At 44.9% G+C, this 21,233-nt stretch overlaps 1 long non-coding RNA gene across 1 annotated transcript; it reads left to right on the forward strand.

The window, feature by feature from the left end:
• The first annotated feature begins 517 nt into the window (after window positions 1-517).
• Window positions 518-18,259, forward strand: LOC119436041 (uncharacterized). The gene is made up of 2 exons (XR_005188960.2): window positions 518-2,531; window positions 17,192-18,259. It is a non-coding gene; the product is annotated as an uncharacterized LOC119436041 (long non-coding RNA).
• The last annotated feature ends 2,974 nt before the right edge of the window (window positions 18,260-21,233 follow it).

Genomic DNA, 21,233 nt, shown 5'->3' on the forward strand with positions numbered 1-21,233 from the left:
GTGACTTGCTGTGTTGAAGAGCCTCATGGGGAGATCCTTCTGTCAGCGTTTCTGTTCTTTGCCCCCACTGGCACGGCGAGCAGTGCGACGAGGAAGAGGGAGCGCGTGTAATTGCTTCCAGACCTTGCTGGCAGTCGTACACTCTCATTCGACCAATCAACAGCACCAGAAACTGGTGACACCATCAGAGACAACCTGCATGGTGACGTCAAGACGTCCTGGGGGGTGCAGGAAAACTCCGGAGAGGTGCACGGGGTCATTTTCTTCATTTTGTGGGCCTCCCGCGGTGCGTAGCAGTGCCGCGTTTGGCATCGTTAATCGTGACGGCATTCTGATTTCGATGCGCGTGTTTACTTGAAATGTTTAAAAAATATTGAGAGGTGGTTTAGGGGCCGTTTAAGCCACCCTGATCAATTATTCCTGCAGATATATCTAAACAAATTTTATTGATGATGCATAATAAAGTGATCTAGCCTGGCTCCTCAGTGCTTTAAAAATGTTTGGTTTCAGAAGACATGTTTCTCGTGCCCCTTAAGTATCTCTTCTAATGAGGCTTTACTGTAATGTGCACACACAATTGTGTAACTTCTGCTGCAAGTATTATTCATTAAGCCTGGTCACTGATGTGCAAAGCTTGTGATTAGGTTTTAATGTCCATATTTTTGAGAGCTATGTTTATTAATTCAGGCTGTTCTTATTGGTCCTTCGATGCAGGAGACAATGCCTACGAAATTGTTGGCCCTGATGACGAGAGCCCTCAAGGGGCAAACGGCATCTCTGTTGCAGAAGTGAGCCCGATACCACATGAAGTTACCATGACAGATGACACGGCTGCAATCGATACAGAGACTACCGTGTCTACTGCAGCTGCAACAGTGTACAAGGCAAGCAGCAGCACGTCAGCATCAGCAGCAGTGTCAGAAGGAACCGCACCAGGCCTGGTAGGGCAACATGTGTGCTACCACTGTGACTTTTTTTGTAGTGCATACACCTCATTTGTTCAACATACAAAAGCTTTTCACCATGACTGTGAGCCAGTGTTTTTGTGCAGTAAGTTAAAGACTACATTTGGTGTTATAACACAGAACAAGCGCCGCTTTAAAATATTGTGTTTAAAGGTTGTTGCCTCCCCGGCCAGCCCACATAGCGACCACAATGCGGAACGCATGGTGGGACAGACCTCTCCCCCATTAGAAGATAGTAGAGAGACTGTCAGTGCTGTTGCTAGAGTAACTGGTCTGTGTAGGCAACTAGAAGTACAACACAGGTGTCATAAGATGGTGTTGATGTTGTTGAAGAGGTAAAAAAGATGTTTGATGCAGCTGAAGTGCCAATTGATATTTAGCAAATCAAAAGCGACCGCCTGAGAAAGCAACAATATCGAAATTTGGGTATCTATGTGCTGCCAACTCTGGTAAAGCTCATAGGGAATGCAAAGGCTTATGTTGTGAAGTTAGCAGACCTTCTTCAAAATGTGCTAAGACACCCAAACATTTTCACTATGTAAGGAAGCCCTGCAGAATGCAGACTGACTGTACTTAGTGACTTCTGGGATGGAACAAGGTTTCATTCACATCCCATTTTTAACAAACACAAAGAAAATGTTATTCTTCTCAACCTGTACTATGATGACGGAGAACTTGCCAGCCCGATTGGTACAAAAAGAGGCAATTGGGCAAGCTCAGTGTATTTTATTTAACAATCTTAAACACGTACCTTCTCAGTGTTCTAAACTGTCTAGCATCTTTTTGATGGGGGTTGGTCACACAGCTGACCTGAAGAAGCATAATGCCCGGTTAAAATTTTTTGAAGATGTCATTCAAGTGTTGAGAGTGCTGGCTAACGAAGGAATCGTCTTTGATACAGACAGAGGCTGTGAAAGCTTTTTTGGTGCTGTGATGACCGTTACAGGAGATTCTTTAGCTGCCCACTCGTAAGCAGGTTTTAAAGAATTTTTTGGCCCGACTGTGTTGCGATCCTGTTGAACTTGCCTTGTACCGTGATCTAGTTATGCACAACATGTTCGACATGGAGAGTGTAACCTAAGATTCGAGATGAAATCAAGTTGAAAATGGAGAAACTGAAACAAGCAGCATCAGTTTCAGATAGGGAACAGCTTTCCAAAGAATTTGGGATCAATGGAGAATCAGTGCTGACCTCATTTCCTTTTTTTTTTGTTGACAAGAGATATTTTGTATGACCCGATGCATATCCTGTGACCACTCCATGTGACCACTTTCCATGTTATTCTGCATGATACAACTAGTGTGTAAAAAAAGCTTTCATAAAAAATTATAACACTATTAACACAGCAGTATCTTTTTTGGGGGTTTGAGGTTCCCGGACGTTCATTAACGCAAAAAGTGAAAAAAAAAAAAGAATGAGTGTCGTACTTACATCTCTTTAACAAGTACAAGGGGGACACAACTTTTATAGTCATACATCTTCATCACACTATCAAGTTTCTAAACGTCTTTTATAAATAGTATTACCAATTACTTATATCTGAGTGCATTGTATGCATGTAGCAGGTTGTTGCGGCTCAAGGTGACGTTTGGGCCAAGAATCCACCAAGCCCATCGATGAATACATCCAGTAGTAGGAATAAGGAAAAATGATTTAATTTACATTTTGTACACTGGCCCCTGGTATGGAAGCCCACTCCATCAGGAGCATAGTCAACGTCCGAGTTCATATCAGGTCACGTTAGCACTGCACCACACGTCTCCGCTTTTAATCCCTTCGTCTTCCCTAGGACGCTCGACTGGGGAATCTGCTGACCTTGGTATGGCCTATCAGAGGGGTTGTATTGTTCACAGAACTCCGCCTCTAATGTTGCATCCTCGCCCTCGCATTTACTGCAACTCCGTGGCCATCTGGGAAACCGAGATGGTCGCCGTTCCCAGAGTAGTAATTCCTCGAAGTTGGCCTCTCGCCTCAATCCGTGGCATCTTCGTGGTGGTCAGCTTGTCAGGGTTGGTGTCGGGCGCTGTTGCCATCTTCGTGATGCTGATGAAAGGAGCTGCCTCGTGGGAAACGTCCAAGGTATACACTGGTTCAGGTTTAGACGTAACAGACTCCTCCGCCGCCAAGAGATTCGACCTGAGGGTGACCAGCTGTCAAGTTGCCAGAAGCGTCGAGGTTCCCTTCCGAGGTGATGGTTGAGAACCCATTGCAGCTGGGGTCCCAGCACTCGTGTCATCGCGGCCTTCTTCCTAGGAAAACACAAACACAAACTCTGGTCGGCGTGCCCGAGCGACATGCCTACCGGACGCTATGATCCCCGCATCGCTTTGAAAAGTTCTACCTCTATCTCTGTCTCTCTCCCTTTTTTGTTGTGGTCAGCCCTCGGCAAGACAAAAGTTAGTTGCCTATCTTATTAAATTCGATATCGATACATACAAACACCCCCCTTTTTTACCGAATTGTTGTTTCAAATCCCCGACTCAAACTGTCTGCATTCTTATTCTGGCTCCCTTTCCTATACTTGACTTCGAAGTTGTATTCCTGCAGAATGAGACTCCATCTCAGCAGTCTCATGTTTTTTCCTGACATTTGCTTCAGCCAGGCAAGAGGGCAATGATCGCTCTCGACCATAAATTTCGTGCCTTGAATATAGCATCCTAGACATAAGAACCATCTTGAAATGCAGCGCAATGGGACGGCACAACAGAGAGGAAGACGAACATAGGCGCTAACTAACAACTGATTTATTGAAGCCAGACCCATAGGTATATATGTCCACAAGCTGCGCAGGCGCATCGTTGCAACGTGTATGGAAACCATCAAAAAGGGGAAGTGATTACATCAGGCGTGAAAGGAATTTCATTTCTGCATTGTATAGTGTAATCGATGTATCGCTGACACACTCTTGACCTGCTTTCCTGATAAAGAAAGCCTCTAACGTTTCACGAGCGGTTTTCTGCTTGCTTTTACCTAGGATTTTTACGCTATGGAAAAGTGGTTCACAAGTGGGACAGCTACTACAATGGTCAGCAAGATGCGTTTTCTCCTTATTAGCTAGATTTCTTGCATGCTCCCTGAGTCGGTCATTGATGCATTGCCCCGTCTGGCCGATGTATACTTTACCGCAGGATAAGGGGATCTCGTACACGACATTGTTCGCACACTTATCAGGACGTTTTTCATGGTTCTTTTTGCAGCCCACATTTTTGTCTGCACAAGTGGTGTGATGGCTTAGCTGAGCAAGCTTCTTGGGGGCTGAAAAAACCAACGGCACGTTAAACCGAGTAGCTACTTTTTTCAGGCAATGTGTGACCTTGTGCATGTACGGAACAACTTCTGGCTTCTGGGAGCCCAGCACGGTTTCCGCGGCATTCTTGCAAGAATGGCGCTTCATTTTTTTGAGGAGCGTTTCAGCAACTGACACGACGACCAACTCAGGGAAGCCGGCTGAAAAAAGCCTTCCCAATTGCAAGTCAAAACTAGCTTGCACATTGTGAACACACGACTTCCGAAGTGCGGATTCCAAACACAGTGCTGCAATGCCTCTTTTAATTATCTTAGAGTGAGCTGATTTGTATGGGAGGAGCTCTTTTGGGCCCGCGGGGAATATGCCCAGCACACGTGGCTTTCGCTGAAATGCAGGCGTAAATCTAAAAACTGCAGCTTTCCTTCTTCTGGAAGCTCATATATAAAAGTCAGCCCTTTGCCATGATTATTGAAATCATCGAGAACACACTTTTGCGCATGCGGATACGAGATGGAGCATTTCTTGTTAAAAAGTATTAAGAAGTCGTCCATATAACGAAAAACTTTAAGGACAGCGTCATTGCTAGCATGAATAAAACGATCGTGTAAAGAGCGATCAATGGAAGATAAAAAGATGTGGCACAACACAGGCGCAATGCAGGAACCAATACAAATGCCTCTTTTTTGCATATACTACATCTGGTCGTCAAATTTGATAAAAGTACTCTGAAGGTAAAATTCTAAAAGGGCTAAAAGGTTCTCTACCGACATGCCTGCAGCATTTTGGAAAGAAACAGCACCATTTTCATCAATGCAATCTCTAACTGCAAGAAACAGTTCACGATGAGGCACAGCGTAAAAGAGCTCTTCCACATCAATAGAAAAGGCAAAACCAATGTCATTGTTGTAGCTGTCCCACTTGTGAACCACTTTTCCATAGCGTAAAAATCCTAGGTAAAAGCAAGCAGAAAACCGCTCGTGAAACGTTAGAGGCTTTCTTTATCAGGAAAGCAGGTCAAGAGTGTGTAAGCGATACATCGATTACACTATACAATGCAGAAATGAAATTCCTTTTGCGCCTGATGTAATCACTTCCCCTTTTTGATGGTTTCCATATACGTTGTAACGATGCGCCTGCGCAGCTTGTGGACATATATACCTGTGGGTCTGGCTTCAATAAATGAGTTGTTAGTTAGCGCCTGTGTTCGTCTTCCTCTCTGTTGTGCCGTCCCATTGCGCTGCATTTCTAAGATGGTTCTTATGTCAAAATACCAACTAGCCCAACATTCAACTCTTTTAAAGTATATTTCTTTTGCATCGGGCTCTTCTTTCTGTGTGTCCAATAACGATCTTCAGGATGTCAGCAAGCTCCTGGCGAACATTGTTTCAGCGACCTGCCGTTCAAGGTATCTTGGATTCTGCGTCAGAAAGGGCTTTACACCATTGGAAGTAAGTGCCTTGCTTGGTCCTGTTGCACCATCCTGGGGTCATGTGAAAAGACTGGTGAAAATTTTACGTTCCGAACTTTGGCGACAAGTACGTTTATACTTCGACTGGCTCAGGGTTACCACCTTTGCTCGGTACCCAAGATGGCTAGCGGAAAATCAATTCATCTCTCTGAAACGTGAAGCCACACGTTTGACAGAACTCTGGTGGTGCTACAACCTAAGGTGGATCCTTGGAACTGTGGCGAAGACGAAGGATCCGAAATGTCGTAAGAGAAACCTAATTCTGATGGGTGGAGCTTCCATTCCCCCCAATATCTCGAATCTTCTAGACAAGGGTCCCAAGTTTGGACTGGAGCCTTCTGTTCCTCCCCATGAACTCGCGGCGTTGAATCGACGGATTGCTGCGAAGGTCCCGCAGGAAGACCGTGAACGCTGTCTCTTGGAAGGGATTGACTGTCTCTCTAAGAATGTAAAAGAACCTGGTCCTATGTTTGCTAAAGACCCTTTGAAAAATATTGTGAAATTTTTTAATGATTATGGCCTTTGCATTCTGCAGGCAGATAAGGTAGGCGGGTTTGTCGCCTTGCCAAAAACCATGTATAACGAAAAAGCTGTTTTGGCTGTCAACAAGAACTTTATTCGTGTAAAAAAAGGTCAAACAAGAATTAAGAGTAAAGCTGTAGAACTTTGCAAGCGTTTAGATTTACACAGGCTCGCAAGAGAGGTAACAAATAGTGAAAGTGCCGCATTGCAGATTTTCTGCAGTGTTAAAACGCATAAACCCGATTCACCGTTTCGCACTATTGTGAACGAAAGGGGCACGTGGCAGCATTGTGTTAGTAAGTTTTTGTTGAAAGTCTTAAATAACCTTGAGATTAGTGACCCATTCCTCACGAAAAGTTCTGACGATGTTGTGCGTTTCCTTCAAGACAACAATGACATTGGTTTTGCCTTTTCTATTGATGTGGAAGAGCTCTTTTACGCTGTGCCTCATCGTGAACTGTTTCTTGCAGTTAGAGATTGCATTGATGAAAATGGTGCTGTTTCTTTCCAAAATGCTGCAGGCATGTCGGTAGAGAACCTTCTAGCCCTTTTAGAATTTTACCTTCAGAGTACTTTTATCAAATTTGACGACCAGATGTATCTGCAAAAAAGAGGCATTTGTATTGGTTCCTGCATTGCGCCTGTGTTGTGCCACATCTTTTTATCTTCCATTGATCACTCTTTACACGATCGTTTTATTCATGCTAGCAATGACGCTGTCCTTAAAGTTTTTCGTTATATGGACGACTTCTTAATACTTTTTGACAAGAAATGCTCCATCTCGTATCCACATGCGCAAAAGTGTGTTCTTGATGATTTCAATAATCATGGCAAAGGGCTGACTTTTACATATGAGCTTCCAGAAGAAGGAAAGCTGCAGTTTTTAGATTTACGCCTGCATTTCAGCGAAAGCCACGTGTGCCGGGCATATTCCCCGCGGGCCCAAAAAGAGCTCCTCCCATACAAATCAGCTCACTCTAAGATAACTAAAAGAGGCATTGCAGCACTGTGTTTGGAATCCGCACTTCGGAAGTCGTGTGTTCACAATGTGCAAGCTAGTTTTGACTTGCAATTGGGAAGGCTTTTTTCAGCCGGCTTCCCTGAGTTGGTCGTCGTGTCAGTTGCTGAAACGCTCCTCAAAAAAATGAAGCGCCGTTCTTGCAAGAATGCCGCGGAAACCGTGCTGGGCTCCCAGAAGCCAGAAGTTGTTCCGTACATGCACAAGGTGACACATTGCCTGAAAAAAGTGGCTACTCGGTTTAACGTGCCGTTGGTTTTTTCAGCCCCCAAGAAGCTTGCTCAGCTAAGCCGTCGCACCACTTGTGCAGACAAAAATGTGGGCTGCAAAAAGAACCATGAAAAACGTCCTGTTAAGTGTGCCAACAATGTCGTGTACGAGATCCCCCTATCCTGCGGTAAAGTATACATCGGCCAGACGGGGCGATGCATCAATGACCGACTCAGGGAGCATGCAAGAAGTCTAGCTAATAAGGAGAAAACGCATCTTGCTGACCATTGTAGTAGCTGTCCCACTTGTGAACCACTTTTCCATAGCGTAAAAATCCTAGGTAAAAGCAAGCAGAAAACCGCTCGTGAAACGTTAGAGGCTTTCTTTATCAGGAAAGCAGGTCAAGAGTGTGTAAGCGATACATCGATTACACTATACAATGCAGAAATGAAATTCCTTTCGCGCCTGATGTAATCACTTCCCCTTTTTGATGGTTTCCATATTCGTTGTAACGATGCGCCTGCGCAGCTTGTGGACATATATACCTGTGGGTCTGGCTTCAATAAATCAGTTGTTAGTTAGCGCCTGTGTTCGTCTTCCTCTCTGTTGTGCCGTCCCATTGCGCTGCATTTCAAGATGGTTCTTATGTCAAAATACCAACTAGCCCAACATTCAACTCTTTTATAGCATCCTAGCTTTTGAATGGCCCACACAATATGCAAACACTATTTCTCAGAGGTGCTGAACGCCTCTTCTCGCGGTGCCAGTTTTCGACTAAGATACAGCACGGGATGCTCTTCACTGCTTTCGTTAATTTGGGCAAGGACGACACCTAGACCACGGTTGCTGGCGTCACACTGGAGAATGAATTCGCGGCGAAAGTCTGACGAGACAAGCACAGGCCGTGAAGACAAAGCTTTCTTCAGATTCTGGAAAGCCTCTTCCCTATCGGCGCTCCAAGTGACCACTTCTGTTTCACGCTTCTGGAGGCTGTCAGTTAGCGGACTGGCAAGCTCCGAATGATTTGGAATATAGTGCTGGTAATACCTGGCCATTCCCAGTAATGACCGCACATCCTTTTTTGTTACTGGCCTTGAAAAGTTAGCTATTGCCGCCACTTTGGCTTTCATTGGTTCACATTTTCTTTGTCCTATTTCGTGCCCCAAATACATGACACGGGCCTGGCCGAACTGACACTTCTCGGCCTTGATAGTCAAGCCCGCCCCTCTGATTCTTTCAAGCACCGTCCGGGTATGTTGCAAATGAGACTCCCAATCATTAGAAAACACGGCCACATCATCCAGGTAGGGCAGCGCAAATTCTTCCAGCCCTTCAAGCACCTGATCCATCAATCTTGATAAAACAGAACGGCACGTTCAAGCCAAAACTCATGGTAAGGGGCTGGTAAACCCCGAAAGGTGTTACAAAGGCCGCATAGTGACTGGCTCGTTCTGTTAAGGGCACCTGCCAGTATCCCCTGACTAAGTCTATGGTTGAAATGAATGTAGCTCTGCTTACGAGTTCTACCCTCTCCTGTATATTTGACTAGGGGTAGATTTGGTCTTTCGTGATGACATTTAACTTTCGGTAATCCATGCATGGCCGTGGATCTTTCCCTGGTACCTGAACTAGCATTAGAGGGGAGCAATATTCACTGTGTGCTTCCTTGATCACACCAAGACGAAGCATTCTTTTTACTTCTGCCTTTATTATATGTCTAGCTGCCGTGGTGATAGGTGGTATGCTTTTGACTTAAAAGGCACTTCAGTCGTTAGCTCAATGTCATGTTGTGTTAAATGAGTCCTTCCTTTCTTCTCCTCAAAACAATCCGCGTAATCCTGGAGAAGACTCTTCAAATCTTCCACTTTCTCAGTACTTAGTGCCTCCTTGTTAACTGCCTGTGTTATTACTTCTTCCACACCCCAGTGAACCATTAATGTACCATAGATGTCCATAGAACATCATGTTTGAGACATTACACACATCCTATAGATAACTACATTTCTCCAAACAACATTACAAATACGTACCATGGATAATCTAAGTCCCATCCAGATCACGTTGCTGTAACGTTGAAAGGATGTCGCAGCTGGACATAAGTAACCTCTAATAGATGTTCTTTTTGGGGATGCAGGAGGTCCATAGAAAATCTAGTGGATCGTTCCTGTTGACGCTATAATGAGCTGCATACCTGCAAGTGCCACAGCAGATGTACTATCGAATACAAATTAAATGCGAACAGCAGAGTGTGTGGCCAAAGCGTAACTAAAAGCACAGTGTGCGGCGGCGGACAGCCAATTGTACACATGTATGTGGTTTCGATGCGGAGTGCGGGGCTGCTTCTCCTAATGTGTATTACGTCACCTGTATTTTGTTTGAAGCTTGTATTCTCACCCCGCCATTGCAGTGTCATTCCTATCTGTGATTACTGTTAAGGTGGCTAGCACTGTGTTGTGCATCCAATGCAATACATTTTTTGTGCTATTCAAATTATGATTAGACACTGGCAGCTTTGATGGTGGTAACAAAAGCAAAGCAACGCACGTTAGCAAGCTGGGAGCGTGCCAGCTATATCACACTATAGATGTAGCGATGGTGTTTGCCACCATAACAGTGTTCTGCCAGGTGGGTATGGCACTGCCGCGGAGAGATGAGAAAACAACTTTCGGACAAAATATGGGTGACGTTTATCGCAATAGGACGAGCAGCGCTGCATTCTTCCTCGAAAACTACATCCCTATGCACGTGCACAACAACTGGCCGACGACATGCACCGTATACCTTTAGTTATGCTTCGGCCACACGCTCCGCTGTTTCCATTTAATTTGTCCTCGATGGTACATCTGTTAAGGCACACTAATGGCACAGCTACCCCCATTGTCGGCATGTAGCTGGTGACTTTGCTTGAAATGTTTTGTTAAAGCGTAAACGTGTGAATGTGAAAATATAAATTGCAACACTCATTAAGGTGAAATCCTTAGATGGCTCAATGGTCGAAAAATTCAATGCCCAGCATTACAGCACAAAAATTCAATGGCACAAAAATCGGGGATTAAACCCTCGACCTTTGGTGGGAGTCAGACCCACGACCTTTGGTGTTAATTAGGTCAAAGCAAATTAAGGCACAGTTCATTAAGATAGAGTTAATTGAGGCACTCTAACCCATGACCTTTGTTGGGAGTCGAAACCACTTGGAGATGTGGGCGAACCGGCCACATCCCCAAGTTATCTCCAAGTTGGATTCCAATTGACATGGTGAAGGTAGAGTCGAACCCACTACCTTGGGTGTTAATTAGGGCAAAGGTACTTAAGGCAAGTTAATTAAAGCAGAGTTAATTAAGGCACTCGAACCCTCGACCTTTGGTGGAAGTCGAACCCACGACTTTTGGCGTTAATTAAGGCAAAGTTAATTAAGATACAATGAATTAAAGCACTTAAACCCTCGACCTTTGGTGGGAGCAGAGCCCGCAACCATTGGTGTTAATTATGACGAAGTTAATTAAGGCACAGGTAATTAAGGCACTCGAACCCACAACTTTGGTAGGAGAAAACATTAGGAAGTAACAACGCATTCGAATGAGAATGACAAATAATTTAATTAATGCTTCGTGAGTGCGCAGGCTTCTTTCTTCATCCTCTTCAAGGTTTGCAAAAGTGACTGTCAACTTTTATATATAGTTCTAGCGCTCATCAAATGCGAAAACTGTGCTAACAAAATCGTAAATCTGCATTTTGATCATTATGCATCATTACAAATCCTGCAATGGATAAATGAAAAATAGTGAGTTCAGTAAGCACTAGGTAAAGCACACCAATGAAACTCACAATGTCATACCAATATTACTTTTTATTTATACAACTCATAAAGCTTTATTACAAAAATGATCAGCCCCCCGCCAGGCACATGTATGAAAATATTCATTACAAGTTCTAACTGTATACAAACAGATGTAACATGGATCTAAAAAATAAAATAAAAACAGATTCTTGAAAATTAACTTCACTAAAACAAAAGTAACGAGAAAAGGGTGTTAACACTCAGAAAATGACTAGTAGGCACAGTGCCACAATTATATTTAAAAAGAATAAAACTGATTAATAGGAGGTAATATCACATACTAATGACCAAAAGTGCATGGCCTGCTCTGCCAACAACCGCGCTCGTCGCTCGCCGGCCGCACTGTCTCTTATCTCCACACAGCTCTGACCTTTTCTATGCGCTGTGCATTCGCCGCTCAGTTTCCGTTGAAGCGATAGACCGCACGTACCTTCGCCCGCTGCGATGTATATGCGCTTGCTGCCAGCGTTTTGACAGTCGTTGTCTGCGGTCATTCAGTGTGATCTATTTATGTTTGCTTGTGCGCGCTCACACCACGCTTGTTCATTCAGTTAGTAATAGTCGGGCCACATTTTCCAACGCACGCTACACATGTAATGCTGCCCGGATCGGCAGTGCAGCGCTACAGGTGTGTCCCTTCGCACGCGCTGCCCACGGGAAGCGCTTCTCATCAACACCACCGTTTCACACGTGCCTTCTCGTGGTCATCGAGTCTCTCTTCATGTCGGTCTACTTACGCCGCAGCACACCTGCTTACTTAATCAGCTCATGTTTACTACAATTCATATTGCTACCAAAGCCGCTCACCTTACTTCGTGTCACATTGCTGTGTTGCTATCGCATTCATTGCTTCACCCTTAGGGTGAAACTGTGACATTTTTTTGTTTATAAACTGTTGTAATATATCAGCAACTTAAAGATTATGTATTTTCAACAGTGTACTAATAGATATAACCAAAAAATAAAGCATTTTTGTATGAGAAAAAAAATGACGTAACCGAGACCGAAAGCATAGAGAAAAAATGCCGAAAGTATTGGCTTTGCGTGCGGTGTCCAGCAGCAACGTTACTAGACCTCCAGCAGTGCGTGTAGAGGTCGTGCTAAATTGGAATATAAATGTGGTCATAACTGAAATTCTGGGCTTTAATACTACAGTTGAATCTTTTCAGAATGAACAGATGAATATTTCGAAATTCAGGTACACATTTTCCCTCTCGTAGGATCTCAAACATTCACAGTGATGATGACGTCAAAAAACAAAGTAAATGCCCCGCTGCAGGGCTGTTACAGGCAACAGCGCGACTTTTGCTCTCCTAGCTTCCCATTGTTAGGCATTAGAGACAACTTGCTTGTATTTCTACGGCATAGTGCGTGCATCTGCTCACAATGCACAATGTACGATCAATGTGTGAAAGCTTTGAATATGCAAGAGGTGTCCAAATCACAAATACATACGATGTCATTTGGATGAACTTTGACTGCCACGTACTAGTCGAACATACTATAGATGTAAACTAGACGTCGTTAAATGTCTTGGATATTTGGTCTTTTGTGGTACGTCCAATGGATATTTGTGGTTTGCTGGGACTAGGGCCCGTTTTCCCACGAAAACAAGGTAACTCTAGAGGAACGTCCTCTGAAACATTCATAGCTATGCTGACAATTGCTGTTCGCTCAAAGAAGGGTTTCATTAAGTTCACATGATAAACTCGTTCCTCACGTCTACGTCTACGCAACCTCACAGTGTAATGCACCTCTGAAATGCAATCAACTACCTCGGCGGGTACATCCCAGTGGACTTCCAGTTTATTTTGTGATTTGGCCGCAAGATCATCACTTTGTCACCAGTTTCGAATGATCACTTCCTCGCATTTCTGTCATAATGTCGCTTTGAAGCGTCTTGCGCTGCTTCTAGGTTACACTTGACGATCTCGCGAGACCTATGTAACCTTTGCATTAGGTCCAACACATACTCGACCACACTATTTTTGGCACCCGATCGTCCTCCCATAGCTCGCGAATTAGCCTTAGGGGACCTTCAAGGTTTCGGCCATATACCAGCTCTGCTGGGGCAAACCCTGTTCCCTCGTGTGGCACTGTGCGCAGCTCAAAAAGTGTGCCCGGTAGGCAACAGTCCCAGTCACACTTCCTTTCATGGCAAACCGCTCTCAAAACTTTCTTGAGGACGGCATGCCATCTCTGTTGTACGCTGTTGCTCTGAGAATGATAGACAGAGCTACGCAAAATTCTAACGCTGCATTTCTCGAGAAATGTTGTCATGAGTGCGCTCATGAAAACTGTTCCCTGGTCTGATTGCATTTCTGCCGGGAAACCGAGGTGCGAAAAATAGAAAGCAGAGCATCCACTACTTCAACCGAAGTTGCCTCTTTTAAGGCAACTGCCTCAGGAAACTTTGTTGCCGGGCACAATAAGGTGAGAATGTATCGGTTTCCCGCTTTTGTTTTCGGCAACGGCCCCACCAAATCCACAACTCTGCGGAAGGGCTCTGAAATAATGGGCACCTTTACCATTGGTGCTTTCCATTTGTCGTTAGACTTGCTTGCTCTCTGACAAGTCTCACAAGTGCAGACGAAATCCTGCGCTTCTCTGAAACAACCCGGCCAATAAAATTCCTGCAGGAGCCTTTTCTTTGTCTTATTTATACCTAGGTGTCCTGCCCACGAGTGTTCATGACAAAACCTCAGCAAGTCCCTATGATACGGTGCCGGCACAACCAATTGATTGTAAGATTGCCCTCGCCTATCTCGGTACTTACGGTATAGGACACCGTTTCTCACTTTAAAAGAAATGTTTTTTGATGACACGCCGTCGCTGGTTCCGCTGTTCAGAACCGCTACCGTCGAGTCATTTTGCTGTGCCATTCTTAGCATTTCCCTGTCAACACTTAGCATGCGCTCCTAGCTATGCACGGTCGGCGCTAACACAGACCCCTAGAAATCGCTTTCTTTTCCTGTTGAGTGCTTTTTTTTTCTCCACTTGTCGGTTTCTGATGAGCATGACTCCTTTCCTGATTTTCTGTCCGGGAAATCGAAAGGATTTCCTCCTCGGGCTTAACTAAGTCTGTTTTACTAAGTCTTAACTAAACTAGCTGTTTCATTCGCCTTTTTTGCACTTTGTTCCTCGTCGTAACACAGCTGCTGAGCTAGCTCGCGTGCTTTGGACCTCATCAAAGCCATGACCTCGGCTTCAGCAAATGTGCACCCCCTTTTATTTAGTAGCGACTCTGAACTGTTCGAGAAAAGTTAAGGGTAGCCCTCCGGTAGCCCATTAGAGACTGCTGCCACTGTCTTGATATCTCCAAAAGGTCCCTCAAACTGTACCTTTTCCATCGGTAAATACACTGAGTCTTCGCTGATGGCCTGCCTTATCTACGTGCATTCAGACACGTAGTCTTCACTTTTCACTTACTTCAGATGGATGACATCCATGGTGGCCGTGGGTTCCCTGAGTACCCTACACTCTTTGCCATTTACCATTAAATCCATCATGTATAGCTTCAGGAGATCGAGGTTACTCATATGATTGTTTATGCAAGCGAATACTGGTCTTTTCTTTGGGCAGTTTCGGGCGAAGTGACCCATTTCCTTGCAGTGATAACATGCCAACTGAACTCTCGATTCGAGCTCTTCCGAATGATTTCTGGGTTCCTTTCTACCCTTTTCAGATGCTTTTGCCATGCCTTCGGTGTGCGCCGAACTGCGACTAGTGTCATCTCATTCTTTTTTGTGGTTTGCTCCCCTTGACGGTAAGCTTGTGGCCGTGGTCTTTGATAGTACTGTGCATTACTGCTCTGTGGCTTGAAGCCACGGCTTGTCACATACTAATCGGCCAGCTGTGCTGCGCTCTTTACGGCCAAGCCTTCCTGCCTGTCCTTAACCCAAAGGTGCACGTTATCCGTCAGGGTCTCGTAAAACTTCTCTAAGCAGATTAAATCTGACAGCTTACTCACGTTATCCTCCCCTGCTCCTTTCACCCATGACATGACAAGAACTTTATTTGAGTCCTGAGGAACTGAGATCTAGGCGAGCCGAAGGCTCCCCCAGATTAAGTCGATGGCTCCGCCCACGATGGGACCGGGAGACCAAGTCCCGTCGCGATGTCGTGGGCCCTCTGGACAGCCTGGAGTTGAATTTGAAGATTGCTGCTCTTGAGGGATTCCTCCCATTGCTCTTTCGTGATGGGTGGAGAGGCGTTAAGGGCTGGGCACAACCAGAGCATGTGATCAAAAGAGCATGAGTGATGACCACATTTGGAGCATGACTGTGAGTGGTCTTTCACCCACTCTGAAAAATGATCCTTCAGGCTACACGCAAACTCAACGAAGCTTTCATTAGGCTTCTTTCTTTCTTGACGAAATCTCCTCCGAAATTCCTCAGTGGAAAGCTTGTATTTGGCGAGCAAACTCGACCTCACTGAACTGTAGACGCTTGCCTCGTCTGCGCTCAGTCAGGCTACAACCTGCGAGGCTTCTGCCGGCAACAACGCAAGCAACCACTCCGGCCATGTGTTTTGGTGAAATGATTGCTTCTCACAAATGCGCTCAAAATTAATCAGGTAGAGACCGATGTCATCACCTGTTTTGTACGGCTGAAGCAAACTCGTCAATTTCTCGCTTTTCGTTTGTGGTGGCGTCACATCCGCCCCGCGCGCTAATCTCGCGTGCTCTAGTTGTATTTTCTGGAGCTCAATTTCTGCCTGCTTTTGTCTCCTCTTTTTCTGCTTCTCCTTCTCTTCCGCCTTTTCTTTCCTCACGCTCCTTCTCTTCCTTCTCGCGACATATCCTTTCCCAGGCATCCGTGAGATAGTCCTCATCGAAACCCACTTCGTCAATCGCAGTCCGAATTTCGGGCTTTCTCAACTTATGGCTAATATCTATACCAAGCTCTGCTGCTAACAGCAACAGCTCCTCTTTCTTTAACACTGTGATATCCATGCTTTTCGAGAGCTGGCTACAATTTCCCCTGTATTGACCGCACACCCGCTGGCGCTTAATCACAGCTAATTGCACGATAGAACCCTGTCCTTATCGTCCAGCAAAACATGGTCTCTCAAGCACTCACCCAACCTCGAGCTTGTGAAGTCCGTGTCTCCCGGAGCCACGTTCCCAGGTCCGCCGATCCCAGATCGCGAGGACTGCTGCCTTCTGCTGCTCTTCTTTCCTGTTTCCTTGTGTCGTCGAAGACTCCACGCCGTTACTGTGATGGTTGTGCCTCCCTGAGCCACGAAGAGGAGCTCTGCTGATCCCGGATCCACAGAAGTCGCTTTTCCGTCTGCAGATTACTTCGAGCTTGCAAAGGTTCCAAGGTTCTGCCGATCCCAGATCGTGAGGACTGCCTTCCTGATCTCACGCGGCCAACCAGTTTGTTGCGGCTTGAGGTGGCATTTGGGCCTATAATCCACCAAGCCCATCGATGAATACATCCAGTAGTAGGAATAAGGAAAAATGATTTAATTTACATTTTGTACACTGGCCCCTGGTATGGAAGCCCACTCCATCAGGAGCATATTCAACGTCTGAGTTCGTATCACGTCATGTCAGCACCACCCACTGCACCGCACGTCTCCGCTTTTAATCACTTCGTCTTCCCTAGGACTGCTGACCTTGGTGCGGCCAATCAGAGGAGTTGTATTGTTCACAGAACTCCGCCTCTAATATTGCATCCTCGCCCTCACATTTACTGCAACTCTGTGGCCATCTGGGAAACCGAGATCAATCGTCACCGTTCCCACGGTAGTAATTCCTCGAGGTTGGCCTCTCGCCTCAATCCGTGGCATCTTCGTGGCATTCAGCTTGTCAGGGTTGGTGTCGGGTGCTGTCGCCGTCTGGGCGACGCTGATGAAAGGGGCTGCCTCGTGGGAAACGTCCAAGGTATACACTGGTCCAGGTTGAGACGTAACAAGGTGTAAAATCAGGTTAGTTTGATCAGATGCCTTATCTGCAAGAGAGCCCTACATTCAAGAAATTTGAATTAAAATATAGGTACGTTAGATGCAATCTTTTAGCACTTTATTGCGTGTGGTTTAAGCATTGCTCAATACTTTTGTGGATGGCAGTTTCCACTGGCACAGCACTGCGCTTTGCCACAGTCACATGTGTCTTCAAAGTGGTGTTTATCAGTTGTGTTGGTCTCTTTGTGTAGGCATAGAGCAAGCTTTTGATTTTTTTTTTTTTTTTGCATTCATGTGTTTGTACTAAGCTTATATAAGGCAGTTACAAAATGTGTGTTGCTATAACGAACTGTTTTGTTGAGCTCACACCTGCAAATAATAGTGCTCTGGTGGCCACACTTCTATGTAGGTGCACCGCTAGCTTTGTGTATGTTCTCATGTTTGTATAAAGCTTATATAAGCCAGTTACAAAATGTATGTCACTAAGCACTGTGATATTCTTTAAAGAACTGCTTGGTTGGGTTTACACTTGTGAATCAGTACTGAGGCGGTAGTATTTTCATGTAGGCCCACTGCAAGCTTTCTGTGTGTTCACGTGTTTGTATTTTGCTCTTACAAGGGAGTTGCAACAGGTACGTCACTAAGTTCTGTGATATTTTTTTAAGAACTGCTGTGTTGGTTTTACACCTGTGAGTAATAGTACTCAGGTAGCACTAGTCATGTGTAGGTACACAGGAACCATTTGTGTTCATTATGCTCATGTAAAGCAGTTACAAAACATATGCCACTAATCACTGTGATATTTGTTGAAAAATTGCAGTGATGGTTTTACACCTGTGAATAATAGTGGTCAGGACACAGTACTTGTGATGCATAGTTGAATTTATACAGTGCCAAGACATCTGCTGTATACATACCAAAAGAAATGCATGTCATTATATTGTTGTGATGATTATTACTGTTTGGATTTTATTAAATTGTAGTAAAATTGTTTCTTGTATCAATTGAGGTATGTCAATTTGACATGCAACCAAACTGAGGACCTGAACTTGTGCATACAAATAAACAGCTAATTTATGAGTATAGTGCTCATATTCTGCTAAACCAGTTTAACAAATCTTGGGAAAACGCGGGGAATGCGGGAGATGGAAATTCAAGACGATGAGCAAAACGAGAACAAGTTGAGAGCAGGAGCCAACGTTTCAACAAGTGCACTTGTCTTCTTCAAGGCATGGACTTGAAGAAGACAAGTGCACTTGTCAAAACGTTGGCTCCTGCTTTCACGTTGTTCTCGTGTTGCTCATCGTCTTTAACAAATCTTGTACTACAATGCTGGACAAATGACAGAGTTGACTGGGAAGTACAGAAAGAGTTCTGCACTGGCTGAAGGACTGCCCCACACTGGAGTTGGTAATGTTGCTTTTATTGGAGTAAAACAGAAAGCGCACTTGTATTAAAAATGCGACAGTCAGTGCAGAAACATAAGGTAGACGACCAGATGTGGCACATTTATTTCAAGGCCCTCCATGCCTACTACTGCATTTCTAGTTTTCCTGTGCTCTGCGTATAAGTCCCTGTTCAGCCAAGCTTTCTACCCCATGACACTTGTTCTACAGGGTTCGTAGCAATATTGAAGGTAAAAATTCAAACGTTTTGAAGGACTTTTGAAGCCCCTACTTAGTAACTTCAAGGACCTCATGCTATGTGTTTAGTAGCTTGGACATGCAATAACTTGTTCAGCAACGACATCGTTAATTTTAATGCAAAAAAAAAAAACAAAAACAAATAGCATTTCACTGATTTCAATCATTTGAAACACTGTTAATTTGCCTTTCACCGCCCATCACTAAACACACGCAGTGCCTTAACGCACACACAAGGAGGTATTTCAAGAAAGCGCTCAAAGTTTTCAGCAATAGCACAATTAACTGCTTGGACCTGCAACATTTGCAGTTTTTGAATAGTGTTTGATTTGACAGTGTATGTGATGTCATTTGTTGCCCCAGCTTTTCACCATCATGTAAGCAATGGTCATTTCTAGTTTCTTTTTATTGTGTCTGTAGCTCTTGATTTACTCTGCAACACGGCCTCTCATTGAATGCCTCAACTGTTGAGCTTTCTGCTTCTTCTGCTCCTCCAAGTACACTTGGTACCGGTTCCATGTGCCTAAAACTTGTATCCGCAGCTCCTTTGTAATTTCCACTTGAAGAATGTCACCTTCCTTCTATTAGCTCCACAGACAATTCTCTGTGACACGTACAGAGGAAAAAAAAAAAAAAAAGCCCTTGGCAATGTCTGCTAAGTCTAGCCAAGTGTACAAATTTAAGGACCTTTCAGTACTTCTAAAAATTCAAGGGTTTTCAACGCCTTGAAAATGGCATTTTAGAAATAAAGGGTTTTCAAGGATCACTACAAACCCTGGATTCTAGCACCTAAATAATTTCACAAGCTTATTTTAGCCAGGAATTCAGAAATTCGTGCTTTTTAACTAACACGGCACTATCTCTGTACATTAAAGCCACGAGAGCGCAACCATTTTGGAGTGAAGAAAAATACTGAAAGCCTTCAATATACCACACTTTTTTTTTCTATGGAGCTTCGTCTTGCCCAGTTAAGTTTACAAATGTGCCTGGTTTTGGTGGGCGTTTCTTCGACATTTTCTGTGAGAAGCAGATGAATAAACGTGCACAATACGGGGCAACGCACTGTGCCACTGACACTGAGAGGAAAGGGGGAAAAAAAAGTTAACCCCCCATCCCCCGAAACTTTTGTGCACCTGTGGTGTGCTTGTATCGTGGAAGAAGAAACAGCACAAACACAAGCACAACGAAAAAGCATGAACTACACCAGCGCTTCATGGTGTGGTCCATGTTTTTTCGTCGTCCTTGTGTTGCGCTGTTTCTTCTTCCACAATGCTCAACCAACGCCGGCAAGTCCATCCTGCGGATATATGTTGAACACACGCATGAGTGTAGATGGTTCGAGGGCGTAGCCAGAAATGTTTTTCGGGGGGGGGGGGGGGGGGGGGGGGGGGGGGGGGGGGCAAGCGTCTGCTTTCCTCAACGTGGCATGATCGACAATAAATATCGGTAGTTAAAGCAGACTCTATACATGTATATCAAAGACATGGGACCCCCCCCTCGCGTGTGCTTGTGCAGAAATTAACTAAAAAGTAAAGTAAGCTCAGTAAATTACAGTAAGTACGACAGGTACAGTGGGCGTTAGGAGCAACGGTCTCTCATCGCGCCACTGAATGGACCAGTCTTCGAAAACGCATCATTGAGACGACCCGCCCGATCGGAGAAGACATCATTAATTGTTAATCTTCGTTAAGCGTAGATGGCGTCGTCCTCGTCGGGGCGAAGTGCGTTTCACAAGTCAAGGCCGGCTATACACGTGAAAATGCATGCGTGACCAGGCTATACCTACTCCCATAGCAATAGCTTGTTCGCTGCGTCTTTGCGCTAGAAAACTTCAGTACGCGCAAAAACGCGTAATGCTTTTTTTTTTTTTTTCTTTTTCGGAAGCTTTCGCCGCCCTGCTCCCTCATACGAGAGGGTTGCATTCCTGCGGCGAGTGCATGGGCCGCTGTGTCTTCCGCTGTGTGCGAGCGTGCAGCCGTCATTTGCCTTCACGTCAACAGATTCAGAATTGTTATTCTGAATCTCAGAATAACCACCCCCCCCCCCCTGGCTACGCCCCTGTGACTTCGAAGCTTTCAGAACAAGCGCTGCCACAGGACACTAGCAGTGCACGCGCAACAAGTGGACATATGAGTAATTTAAACATGCGTGCCGATGCATGTGACGTGGCTATCGGCATACGCAGTCTTCAAATGCTGGAATGCATGCGCTCCAAAACGCTAACGACCCGCTGCTAATGCAGGACAACAGCTTACAGCGGAGTGAACCAAACTGTAAACCAATGCACTCGAAAAGAATGCGTACACGGTAGTGTGAGGCATGTCGAAATGCCTTCGTGACACTGGTCCTGGCGTTCGCAGTTGACCATATACGAATGGAACTGGCGGAAAAAAAAAAATGCTCACTAGTAT

Source organism: Dermacentor silvarum, chromosome 1 (genome assembly GCF_013339745.2).
Source record: "Dermacentor silvarum isolate Dsil-2018 chromosome 1, BIME_Dsil_1.4, whole genome shotgun sequence".
NCBI lineage: Eukaryota > Metazoa > Arthropoda > Arachnida > Ixodida > Ixodidae > Dermacentor > Dermacentor silvarum.